This window comes from Lepidochelys kempii, chromosome 8 (assembly GCF_965140265.1).
Source record: "Lepidochelys kempii isolate rLepKem1 chromosome 8, rLepKem1.hap2, whole genome shotgun sequence".
Classification (NCBI taxonomy): Eukaryota; Metazoa; Chordata; order Testudines; family Cheloniidae; genus Lepidochelys; species Lepidochelys kempii.
The window spans coordinates 53,537,947-53,551,209 of record NC_133263.1 but is presented as its reverse complement, the minus strand read 5'-3'; positions in this window follow the sequence as shown (position 1 = coordinate 53,551,209).

Genomic DNA, 13,263 nt, shown 5'->3' with positions numbered 1-13,263 from the left:
GGCCCACAGAAACTCCAGACTCTAAATGCCAACTTTTCATTGACAAAGCGAGAGTACACCAATTAGAATTGTTATCTGACCAAATCAATGTTTGAATATGTGAAGCCTAACAAACAGATTGGCAAGCGAGAATGGCTCATCTATTCGACTTCTAAGCAGAAAATGTACAGTTTTTACTGCTTCTGTTTTCTGATACCAAAAAGTGGGGAATGTTTTCCGAAGGCTTCAGTGATTGGAAGAATACTGCATACATTACCAATCATGCAATGAGTGAGCAGCATACATTGTCAGTTAGCAGCTACAATGCTCAAAAGAAAGTTAGCGGCACAATTGATACCCAAATGGAAACCAGTTTTTGGAAGCTTGTGCTTATTGGAAGAACATTCTCAGACGCATAGTTGAAACCATAGCTTTTCTTGCTGAGCGTGGTCTGCCATTACGTGACACAGATGAGACTGTTGGATCGAAACACAATGACAATTACCTTGGCGTACTAGAGCTAATCGCTAAGTTCAACCCTTTCTTAGCTCAGCACATCAATGGAAAAGGCCATACATCATATCTACCAAAGACTATTTGTGATGAATTCATTGCACTGCTGGCAAAGAAGACGCTATCAGCCATTGTAGATGAGATCAAAGATGTGGGATATTCTTCAGTGTCCATCGACTCAACACTGGATGTGTCACATGTCAGCTGACTGTCATCTTGCATTATGACAGGTTTCAGAGGAGCAGCCGTGTTAGTCTGTATCCGCAAAAAGAAAAGGAGTACTTGTGGCATCTTAGAGACTCTAAGGTGCCACAAGTACTCCTTTTCTTTTTTACAGAACTCTGCTCTTTTCACATTCTGTCCTAACTCTCTCACCTGCTATTTGTGACAAATCACACTTAATCAGCATTACTTGTCCCACTCTTGGGGTTTTACAAATGACTCTGATTTCTCATGCTAGTGAGAGACAGACAGAAGGGGAACTGCAGTTTTCTGAGTCTTTTCAGACTTGTCCCTGGATTCCTAAGCATTTTTTCCCACCCTCGAGTGCCACCCTCACCAACATATGAAGGCTATAAATGGAGCCAGCTGGGGGTAGGAATAGCAACATCTGTGGACTGAAATGCAGTGGACAAGGAAAGCTTTTCAGAGGAACAGAGTGGAGAATTAGCGTAATTATTCAGCTGAAAATGAGGGACTTGTCCTTCCTACATAGGCAGATGTGGCAGTGATGGAATTTCTCTATGATAACATATGTGAACTCCCATTTATTTACTGAATTCATTTCCATTCCTTTGGTTGTGTTCCCACCCTTCCAACCCACAAAATGTCAGCTTTTGCGTGCCAGTGACTCCTGTCCTGAGAGCTGATGTTCACTGGCAATAGGAACTGCCACCAAATTCTGGCTTTCTGAAGGTGCAGTTGATTCTGACAGTAATAAAAACCAAGGGAGGAATAAGCCATAAATCATCAGAAAGCATCTTACACTGGAGGAGTTAACAAAAGACCCTCAACTTCATGTTCTCCTCTAGCTCATCAACTCTATATTTAAAGTCCAAAATACTGCTCTATGAGATTTTCCTCCTGAAAACAATGGAACCGTCTCCTAAACAAAGCACAGTTCATGGTTTGGCATCCAATTTTCCCCCTCCCCATTAGTATAACATCATAGCCTCAAAATGGGCAATTTGTGACATCTACAATGGTACACAAACTCTTTTGTGACTTGAAAATTATTTCTATCTCTTTTGTGCCTCCAGCCCTTCTTGAGTTATGGAGAAGCTCACTGTCACATGAGTTCTATGCCCCACACGTGGTCTCTGGCAAACTGGGAGGGAGAAGAAATCAGGATAATAGTAGAGAAAAATGATAGTCTAAAGGAAAAGAATTGGCTCAAATTCCCAGACCCACAGAATCTGATCCCCTGCCTTGGAAAGGCTACAGTTCTATGGTGTAAGTACTTGAGTCAGGGTTTAATTAGCAAAGCTGATTCTAGGCCTGGATGTTTGGGGTTTGCGTTGCTGCTGTTTATAACAGCCTTATTTGTCTGTCTGTGACACATTGAAATAAGTCCACGATGTGACATCATGCTATGCAGTCACAAACTAATTTACATTTTTTTGGTGACACCACGAGTCACATTCAGATTCTGGAACTTGCAGGATCTGAGGCTGTGATGTCATTCAAAGAGATGATTCCAGCATGATGCAGTTAGTGTTGGTAGGAATGTGGTTCTTTTACCCCAGAATCCCTAAGATGGCTGGAGAAGACTTTTAGTGGCACCTTCACCTGGGTAAAGGCCACTGGATCCAGCCCTTATTATTTACTGACTCATTTTATTTGTCACCAAGTGATTCCCCAAAAGACCTTAAGGGTATGTCTACACCGCAATTAGACATCTGCCACGGCTGGCCCAGGCCAGCTGACTGGGCTTGCAGGGCTTGGGCTAAGAGGCTTTTTAATTGCGGACATTTGGGGCTGGGCTGCAGGGTCCACAGCCCGGGCTCCAGCGCAAGCCTGAAGTCTACACCACAATTAAACAGCCTCTTAGCCCAAGTCAGCTGATGTGGGCCAGCCGTGGGTGTCTAATTGTAGTGAGACATACCCCAACATGAGTCAAGATTAGAGAAGGGCCAAGACTTCAATATAAACTTCCCCAGCCCTTGAAGCTGGAGCCACATCCAACAGTGATAAGCTGCCAACATTTTAAGAAGCGGCTCCCACAGATATTTCCTGCCTCAGTGAGCAATGAAAGTGATATTCCCTGGGGAAAGAGCCCTCCCCTTCATGCAACTCCCTCAACCAATTTTTGGTCACCAAGTATAACCAATTTCTGTCTACAACTATCACATGACTAAGTACAAAGCAAGATTTTGGAGAAGGTTAGTGAGATGATTGTGTGGGATACCTGCCAAACTGAACTGACTCATCTCCTATAAAAACTGTATGTGGTGTAAAATGAAAAGGAGTACTCTCCGGATACAGACTAACATGGCTGCTGCTCTGAAACCTGTATGTGGTGTGTGAACATGGGGAGAAATCTTTAGGTTCCACCTCCAGCGTCTTGCTGCAGAAGCTGAGCCCAGCTACCCGTTCCTTTCAGCCTTAGCAAACAGTTTGTGTGGGTACACATTTTACTTCCCAAGAAAAAGAGCTCAAGCCTTCCTTTTACAAAACCAATAGTAAACTGTGATCCTTTACAAGGACCAAAGGTCAACTCTATTAATAAGGGGCTTGGCATAAGCTCCCTCTTGATTATCAGTGCACCTGAACTTTGCAGCTTGGGACTCTCTCTACTCATGTTTCTGCTATAGATTCAGTTTCCGGGCCCAATTCTCCTCTGCCTTGCATCTTTGTTAGTCATTGACACTTTTGGAAGGCAGCTGCTGATTTGCCTGGGCACATATAAGGTAAGCACGTGATTTCAATTAGTGTATAGGGCCATTTTCATCCCGGGTTTAATTTGACTGGCTTCAGAGAAGATACACCAGAGATTTATTTATACCACTGACTTTACTGACTCATTTCATTTGACATCAGATGTTATCAGCTTCCTCACTGGAGAGAAGAGACGAGAGGAGAGGAGAAAAAGGGAAGGAGCACAAGGAGCAACTTGCCTCTGATGGCCCAACAGGCCATGTGCAGGGCAACAAAAAAGTGGAGGAAGCTAGTAAGCAGTGATCCTGCCCTCATGGGAAAAGCTGACAGGTATTTGGAGGGAAAGCACCATCTATTGCTTCAGAGCAGGAGATGCAGAGACAGATGATTAGGTTCCTGGACAGGTATTCTCAGTTTTACCACAGATTTGTTGTGTGACCTTGGGCTAGTCACTAAGCTATATTTTCAAAAGTGGGCACTGATTTTGTGTGTCAAGTTGGACACTCAAAAATTAAGGTATCCTAAGTCAGCAGCCACTTTTGAAAATGTTGGTCTTAACTTCTTTGCCTGCTTCTCCATTTCTAAAATAGTCATAACATCACCAGTCACATAGAGGGGAAAGGCAAAATTAATCACTGCTCATAAAGCGCTGTGAGATCCTTGCATGGAAAGTGCTACATAAGTCTCAACTATCATATAGCCTTAAATTTAATCCTTTTCTTTTTGCTTTTTATTTCCAGTGTCACCTATCTCCATAGAACTAAATCACAGCTGCCCAGTGCTTGGACAAACCCTGTTTTGAGCCTGCACAAAGGCTCTCCCAATTCTACTACAGCATATGTCATGATCCTAAATGGGTCCTGCACTTTAAGACTTCACAAAATAAAAGGGTTTTACTTTAAACATGCCCTTCCCACAACTCTATGACATCTGCAAGCCAGGCAAGAAGGCAGAGGGGAATAGCACTCAAGGAAACAGTCCAGTCCTCCTTAAAACTATGGATGTGATTGCCCTTTTAAGAAGGCCAATATTTTGGTATCAGGGCTTTTCTTTCATTCCCAGGCTGATGTAATGCAGTAAGTTTCAGACAGAGTCACATGGTGGCTTTTGAGGTCAGAGCCCTGGGTGGCTTTGTTGTCTGTCTGCCTGTCTCTGGGATTGTGGTTGTATGTGTGTGAGAAGTCTCTCTCTGCTTTGATTAGTGGGAATGTGTGTGGGTGTTTCTTTCTGGGCAGTGATAGGTTTTAGAGTGTTTCTGTGCTTCATAGCCTGTGCCACGATTGGTTTAGCGTGTGCTGTGTCTCTGGATGTGTCAGGGTCTTTCTTTGAACTTGGACTGGTTAGATAGGGTGCACCTCTGTGCTGAACGTCTCAGTGTTATCCTCATAGCTGTGGTTGATTACAAAGTATGTCTGTTGTTTGTGACTGTGTGCCAGTGTGTGATGTTCTGTGTCTCTCTCCCCGCCTGGAAAGGGGGTATTCCCCACTTCCTCACAGGTCACAGAGGGATAGGAAAAGGAGGCGGAGGAAAGGGTGTGACTATGCACTCTAATCTCTGCATGTGATCTAAGGGGTCTGGAAGGGGTTGACAAACAATTAAGAATCCTCCAGCTCAGCTGCTGTTTCCCAAAATAGCTCCTCGACAGGGGGAGGAGGAAGGGCTCTCAGACAAAGGTGGCCTTTTTGCAAGCGAGTCGGTCGAAATCGTTGCAGCAGGAGATGATGGAGAAAGAAAACCTAAAAGATTAAATCAGCAGGGAGTCACAGCCCTGCCTGGAAGGAAAAACAATACAAGATAAAAGAAACTCGGACAGGACACAGCTTGCGGTGTAAATAACAACTAAAGAGGGCTAGGCACATCACTGATTTTTGTTGTTGTTTAAATTTGCGTTCATCATCCAGTGAAGGAGACCGTAGCGTGCCCCTCATGAGGCTCATTGAGAATTCATGACATCTAGGGTAACCAGACAGCAAGTGTGAAAAATCAGGATGCGGGGTGGGGGGTAATAGGAGCCCATATAAGAAAAAGGCCCAAAAATCGGGACTGTCCCTATAAAATCAGGACATCTGGTCACCCTAATGACATCGCCTTTTGGCTGGAAAACACACCATCAAACCAGGCCCTTCCTACTTTCTCGCACACACAAACACACACAGAGAGCCCTCCCCCTTGCTAATACCACTTCCTCTCAACCAGCATTAGGCTACTCTAGCATATGTGGGCTGCTGGTATTTTTAACATAGCCTCAATTAGATATGCAAATACCCATGGCAGCCAGTGACCAATCTATACTAGGATGCCCAGTGTTGTTGTTAACACCCGGAAAGCTGAACCTGTGCTGTTAGCAACTATGAAGTGTAAGAAAATGTCCATAGCAGGTAGATAGGGCCACACATACATTAATACAATCAAGGAGCATAGAAGCATTGGTTCTTTTTGATTCTTTGGCTCAGTTTAAGTCTACCAATCTACACATACTCTCTCTGGGGACTATATCCCACTATTGCAGGGAGGTGGGCATGAAATAGGTCTCTGTCATCTCAAACTGCAGCAGTCCTGTCCTGATAAACGATGCTTCAAAGCTCCTATCCATTTTGCACATGCTTTATTTATTTTTAAATGCAAGGTTACAATGACTCAGACCCTTCTAAAAATGAAACAAAAAGGGACCGCTGCTTAACAGAGTCTAGAATGATTTTCAACTACAACATCTACATAGATTTACTAAACTGGTACAGATTTAAACTAGAATTACAAATACATAAATAAAAACCTACACCAAAAGGTTAGGACGTTACTGGCTCAGCTTCTGAATACAATCTAGTGTTAATATATCAGGGTTGGGGTGCAGGGGTATGAGGGCTCCAGCTGGGGGTGTGGTCTCTAGGATGGGGCTAGGGATGAGGGGCTCAGGGCTGGGATGCAGGGGGTGAGGGCTCCGGCAGCTGGCGCGGGCTCTGGGGTGGGGGCGGGAACGATGGGTTTGAGATGCAGGAGGGTGCTTCAGGACTATGGCAGGGAGAGAGGACTCCCCCAGCTCTCTCTGGTCAACTTAGCGTGCCCCTCATGAGGCTCATTGAGTATTCATGACATAAATCTGTTTTATATTTTACCTAAACCAGTGTACTTTGCTTGAAGTGCTGGGGAAATCCTTGCTCAGTGTACAAAAGCTGGTGCATGTCCTCTCCACACTGAGTGAGTGGCGGACTGGGTAGTAAACTTACACCGGTCAGGCTTTTGACCAGGGCTAGGTGGTACAGCTCTGGAGTCCTAGGTTGGGGATGTGTGGGGAATTGGTTGGAGCCTCTCTGTTGTTGGTTCATGAGCGGCTGGGAGAAGCATTCATGTAACATAACTGGGTGCACAGGCACCCACTTTGTCATTTCCTGGGGGGGTGCTCGACCCCCGCTCTCTCCCAGGCCATGCCCCCACTCCAACCCTTCCCTCAAGCCTTACCACCACCCTGTCTCCTCCCTCAAGCACAGCCTGCCCTCACTTTGCTTCCTCCCTCCAGCGCCTCCTGCATGCTGCTGAACAGCTGACTGTGGCAGGCCGGAAGGCGCTGGGAGGGAGGGGGACAAGCTGATTGGTGGGGCCACTGGTGGGTGCTGAGCACCCACTATTTTCTTCCTGTGGTTACTCCAGCCCCGGAGCAGCCACAGAGTCGGCGCCTATGGCTGGGTGTGTCCCTGTCTGTTGATGTTTGTGTAAATGCAGTACCTGGAGAGGTTTGCAGCTTGTCACAACATCACAGTGTGAGAGGGAGCCCAGGTTGATAAGCCAGAGGGCTCAGTGGTACCGCAGTTCCAGGTTGCACCCCGGGAAAACTCATCATAGTTGTCTTGGCTGGTTATACCAGATTCTTATTAGCCAGAATTTCAAGGCAAAAGAGAAAGATAGGGAATGAAAAATGACCTATTAGGGAAGGGGTGACAGCAGGAATCTCAGGTGCAGGTGTTGTTCAGGATTTAGTAGAACCAGATAGAGATAGGATGGTGATGTTACTGAGTTGCTTCTCGCTGGCCCAGTCTGGTCAGGGTATCTTTCAGGATCAGGCAGTGAAAGCAGAGCCTGAGATTCTGGAAAGTGATGTCGGTGTTATCGGCCATGATGGTGAAGCTTGCTTATTCTCACATTTCAATACATTTCAGGCATCTTGTCCTGCAGTAATTCAATAATTTTATTCATGTAATGAATCCAATTGCCAAATGGGAGACCAGAGCAATTCAAGAACAGAAGAAAGCTGTGGACAACAGCATAGAAATGGGCCTGTGAAAGGGCAGGAACCCTGGACAGGGTGTGTTCAAGTCCTGAAGAGATAAAAGCTGAAAACTGAAATGGCAAGTATCCGTCCCCTTGGCAAAACACACACACACAAAGAATTCCCCTCTTTCCCCCTCCCCACCAACCAAAAGTCTTGTTTTGTTTAGGGCTCTCCCCTAGGCTTTAATTTGACTGGTTTGACACATGTTAAAGGCACACCTCTTTGCCTAGATTAGACCTTTACACGTTAGCTAACATGTTCACATATCACTCTAAAATCTTATTCTAAACAAGGTCAAAAATTCCCTCAGAATCACTGCCCACCAAAGCCCTCAAACAACCCCACCACACACACACAAACTTGCTGAGTTTCTTCCCTACAAATAAGGAGTTTACAGTTACCTCTCAGGAACAATGTCTGCAGGTGCACCACTGCTCATAACTGTATTTAACATCTGTATAATTCAAAGAAAGGGACAGAACTAAATAAATTCTTTAGAAGCATCATCATACAAGGTACAACTTACGGGAGCAACTTGAGCTGATCTATTTCCAGATAACAGATCTAATCACATCCAAAGAGAAACTGGACCTAAATCCTGAAGAGGAGCAGCAGCAGTACATATTTAATAGCGTTTAGCAGGAGGTAAAGAATTAAACACTTGTTGTAGCAACCAGGCAAGGGACTAACAAACTTCAACAGGACTTTATTTTTAAAGTGGAAACCTCTTTACCAAGCTGCTGCTGCATCCTCGGTAGCTCTCATTCAGCCTCCTCAACTCCCCCACCTCCTTCCTGTTTCCTGTCTTTTCAGACTCCCAACAGCCAGTGCTCCCAGTTCTAATAATTACAACCAGCATCTAAACACCACATTCCCTCATCTCTTAAGAAACTCTCCCAATTAAAATAAACGTTGTTCTAACCACAGGAACAAAAATGAAACAAGACACTTTAGTGTTGGCAGAAATATTACACTGAAAACACTGTAGATACTACATAACATAGTCTCTAGGCCAGGCAGGTGGTGGTCTGGGTCTAACAGGCCGTCTCTCAAGCCCCGGTGCAATGTCTTGTTGGTTGATACTACAGTGAAGTCATCCAATGCAGACTGGGTGTTGGCATAATGTCCTCTTGGTGCATAGGCAGGTGCAAGATAAGAAGCATTCCATACCCACCCATCAGAAAGTCCATAGGTGTAAGGTCCCTTCTTCTCTATGATTTTAAGAGGAGCTGTAAATTTATGGTCCCATTTGCGTAAAATTCCAGGTTTTCGTATTTCAGCGAAGGAACCACACTCAAACTTTGGTTCCTTAGCACCCCACTGCTTGTCTGTGAAAGCCTTATACTTTGCTTGGTTCTGTTCAACTGTTTTTCTCACATCATCCTCGGTTGGGGCATCAGGTTGTGCCTTTAACAATCCAGCAATGTTCAGTTTAGTATTCATCTGTTTCCCATGCAGTAACTCAGCCGGTGATCTTTACGTTGTGGCTTGTCGTGTAGCCCGGTATGCTTGCAAGAAATCAGTAGTGAAGGTTATCCACAATCGCTCTTCCAGTTTAGCCGTTTGCAAACTCTCTTTCAAACTTCTGTTAAACCGTTCCATTTCCCCATTGGCTTGAGGGTAATATAGGGATGACCTTCTGTGTAAAATGTTCCTCTCTGCTAGAAAAGTTTCAAACTCCAGGGAAGTAAATTGACTACCATTATCTGAAACCAGTTCTTTGGGGTTACCTTCCCTGCTAAAAACTGAAGAGAGGAACTTAATTACTTTTGCAGAAGAGATTTGCAATGTAAACACTACCTCATGCCATTTACTGAAATAGTCTATTGAAGTGATAGCATAACGGCAGTCACTTGGAGCAGTATCAAAGAGTTCTACAATGTCAGTCGCCAATTTTTCCCATGCAGATACAGGAAGAGGAACAGGCTGTAATGGAGGGGTACATGTCACTGCTGTCTTATCATGCATTTGGCAAGTGACACAGGATTTTATGAGTGCTTCAGCTTGAGAGTCCATCCCTGGCCACCAATACAGATCCCGTAGTCGTTGTTTGGTTCTGACAGTTCCTTGATGAGTATCGTGTGCCAGGTGTATGAGTTTTGACTATAATTCTTCTGGCACAAGTAGCCAGTGTGTACCTCGTAGCACACAACCATCAAGCAAAGAAAGTTCATCCTGAACTCTAAAATAAGGCAGCAAAACTGGGTCAAGGTTTTTAGGGTTACTGGGCCATCTCTTTGTCAGAAATTCCCGTAGTTTTTGTTGAATTGGACACGCTGAACGAGCACCTTGAAATTGTTCTCTTGTAACTGCAGTAAGAGTGCTTGTAATAAGCGCAACTACTACATCCTCCAGTGGGCCATCTGGTGAAGGCAAGGCAGGCGACAAAGGCAATCAACTACCACATTTTTGTTTCCAGGCTTATATTCTGGTTCATAATTGAAAGAGAGTAGTGTTAGGATATAGATATTCAAGCCTCTCTGAAGCAGCTGTATGCCAACGTAAATTAGGTCAACTTAATTGTATAGTTTTCAGAGTAGCAGTCGTGTTAGTCTGTATTGTAACTGCATGCACCTGTTGATTGAACTGGCTGCTGTGACATACTTTAGCAAAATGCCCAATCTTTTTGCAATGAATTGCACTAAGCTACTTTTGCCGGACATCCTGTGTAGCTTGCAAACTTCTGTTAAACCGTTCCATTTCCCCATTGGCGTGAGGGTAATATAGGGATGACCTTCTGTGTAAAATGTTGCAAGGTGTTGTGGGGATCCACAGCGAAAGCATGCTTTTACTGTATTTTGAATTTGCTGATTCAGTGGTTTTTCATTAGTTTTCCACTTGTAATAGTTTGTCTGCAGCGATAGTGAACTTTTCTGCAAAGGAGTCACAGCCTGGACTGTGCCTCCTGTATCCATGCTCATTATTTTGGCTTTGCTGTAGCTGACTCAATCTGAGTAGCAATGGTTATTGCTTTTTCTAGCGTAAGTTGTGATTCTAGAAGTATGCATTCTCTTACATGAAGCATGGTTTTTTTCTCAATGAGCTAGTCTCTAATCATCACATTTGCCATATTTCCAAAGTCACAAGTTACAATCAGACTCCTCAGGGAAGGAACATACTGCATTGTAGTCTCCCCTGTTTTCTGCTCACGCTGGCAAAATCTGTAGCGATTAGCTACTACATTCACTTTTGGCACAAAAAAGTTCTTTAATGCAGAGAGTGCAGTCTCATATTTATCATCTGCAAGGGGAAAAGTGTAAAATATCCTTCTGCTCCAAGGCAGTGGATTAGCAGAGCACGCTTTCTTACTGCAGAAATCTCTGTAGCACTCATTGCAAGCAGATAAGTCTCAAACATATGGATCCAGGCAGTAAAAGCAATTGGAGGCTCAACTGGGCTTTCCAGAAAGGGTGCAGGTGGGTTCAGAGGCAGATGATCCATCGTCGTCGCCAAAATGTTGTGGCAATCAGGCAAGCTACTAACAAACTTCAACAGGACTACATTTTTAAAGTGGAAACCTCTTTACCAAGCTGATGCTGCACCCTCAGTAGCTCTCACTCAGCCTCCTCAACTCCCCCCGCCTTCCTGTTTCCTGTCCTGTCACACTCCCAACAGCCAGTGCTCCCAGTTCTAATAATTACAAGCAGCATCTATACACCACAACACTATATGCACTATATTACAAATAAGTGACTAGTGTTGCTTGAAGAGAAAGTGTAACCTTTTGATATTGGTTCACCATTTCGATATTGTGTTTAGCATCAAAATACGGTGTGTATAAGTTTTAAGGCTCTCAACCGAAATGTTAAAAAATTCTGTTTAACATTCTGAAAATAAGGATGCATTTAAAAATTAATGTGGAATTAATTTGGAAATTAATATATACTATACTTTTTTAGGTCAAAGTTTTGAATGCAATGGCATAATTGGACATAACTGGCGGGTTTACAGCAAATTGATAGGAACAAAAGACTAATATAAGTATATTTATCAATGTTACATTGGACTACATTACTTCAGGCAACTTTCCTCTTAACAGATGACCTCTGTATTTAAATTCTTTCCCACAATGCCTTGTAACAGCTGAGAGCCCTGAACAGAGCACGTTCAGTGCAGCTGACATGTATCCATAGATTAGTGTAACAAATAACCAAAAGGTTGCATGTTGCACCACAAAAACATAATCTATGTTTTTAACATATAAAATGTTTTTAAGGATGTTTCCTCACTGTGTGAATTAAATAAATCACATGAATAAAATGATACAGATTGCAAAATTAGTTTATTTAGTTCATACAGTGAGGAAGCATCCTGAAAAACAGTATGCCATTTATGACACAACACAGAAATAACACAGGGGTTGCACATTTTGGTAATGGGGACAGGTGTGGTGGTGACCCCATCTATGATCTTCCCAAATGTAACGAATGCAGCTCCATATATATATATATATCCACACACACAGGTACATGCTCATTCCCTAAGAGCACCCTCCCTGACCATACACACAGTGCTGCCACGCACACAGTGAATGCATCTTCTTCTGTCCAGTTACTGCCAGCTGCGCCCTCTCTACCTTGCTACTGTTTCTCTATTGTCCTCCTAGGTCCCAGAAACTCTCTGCAGCTGCTGCTGCTCTGGGCCTTTTGCTCCTCTACCTCACTCTTGTCCAAGGAGCAGAGAGAGACCTGTGAGAGGAGCTGTGTAGGAGCCAACAAGAGATTTAAGATAAGAAGGGGCATGGAGTGGAACCATTTTTTCACAAGGAGATAAGAGTAAGCAGAAAGAGCCCAGCAAATCCAGCTCCACTCACTCTTCCCCTTCCTGTTTTGGAACTAACATGTCAGCTCGGAACTTCCCCTCTTGCCTGCCCCCAAACTAAAAACAAACCCCAAAAAACCCTTCCTGGCTCTGGGGCAGCTCCCCTTGTTTCCGCCCAGGCCTCTCTTTGCTCCTGAGGGAGGGGTTGGGGAGCAGGGTTCCAAAAGTGCAGGCAAACTTGGTTCTGTAGACAACCAGCTGGGAATGCAGTGACACAGGACAAAGAGGCTGAGCGGGCCCAACACAGGATGTACTTATTCAATGCAGTACTGTTGAGAGCTCTGCCTGGAGAACACTGTGGGGTTGGCAAAAAAGGAGACTTTCACCTCTTAAACGCTACTGGCTGTTTGCAGACGTTTATAACTGGCCAAATTTGGGTGGATTTTCACAGGGATAGTAAAAGGCAACCCCCTGAACCCAGGGCTCTCTCTTCTCCCATGTTGAGTCCCTACGCCAACACGTCAGGGCACTAGAACTAACGCAAGCTATGGCTGTGCGGGTGTTTTTGTTTTTAAAGGTTTCAGAGTAGCAGCCGTGTTAGTCTGTATCTGCAAAGAGAAAAGGAGGACTTGTGGCACCTTAGAGACTAACCAATTTATGTGAGCATGAGCTTTCGTGAGCCACAGCCCACATGGGCTTGAGCTACAGCCCACATGGGCTGTAGCTCACGAAAGCTCATGCTCACATAAATTGGTTAGTCTCTAAGGTGCCACAAGTCCTCCTTTTCTTTTTTAAGCATTGTCAAAGCAACCTTGTTGCCAGGCTCTAACTGGAGGCTGGGAAACGCACGTCTGCCCTCAACAGGGGA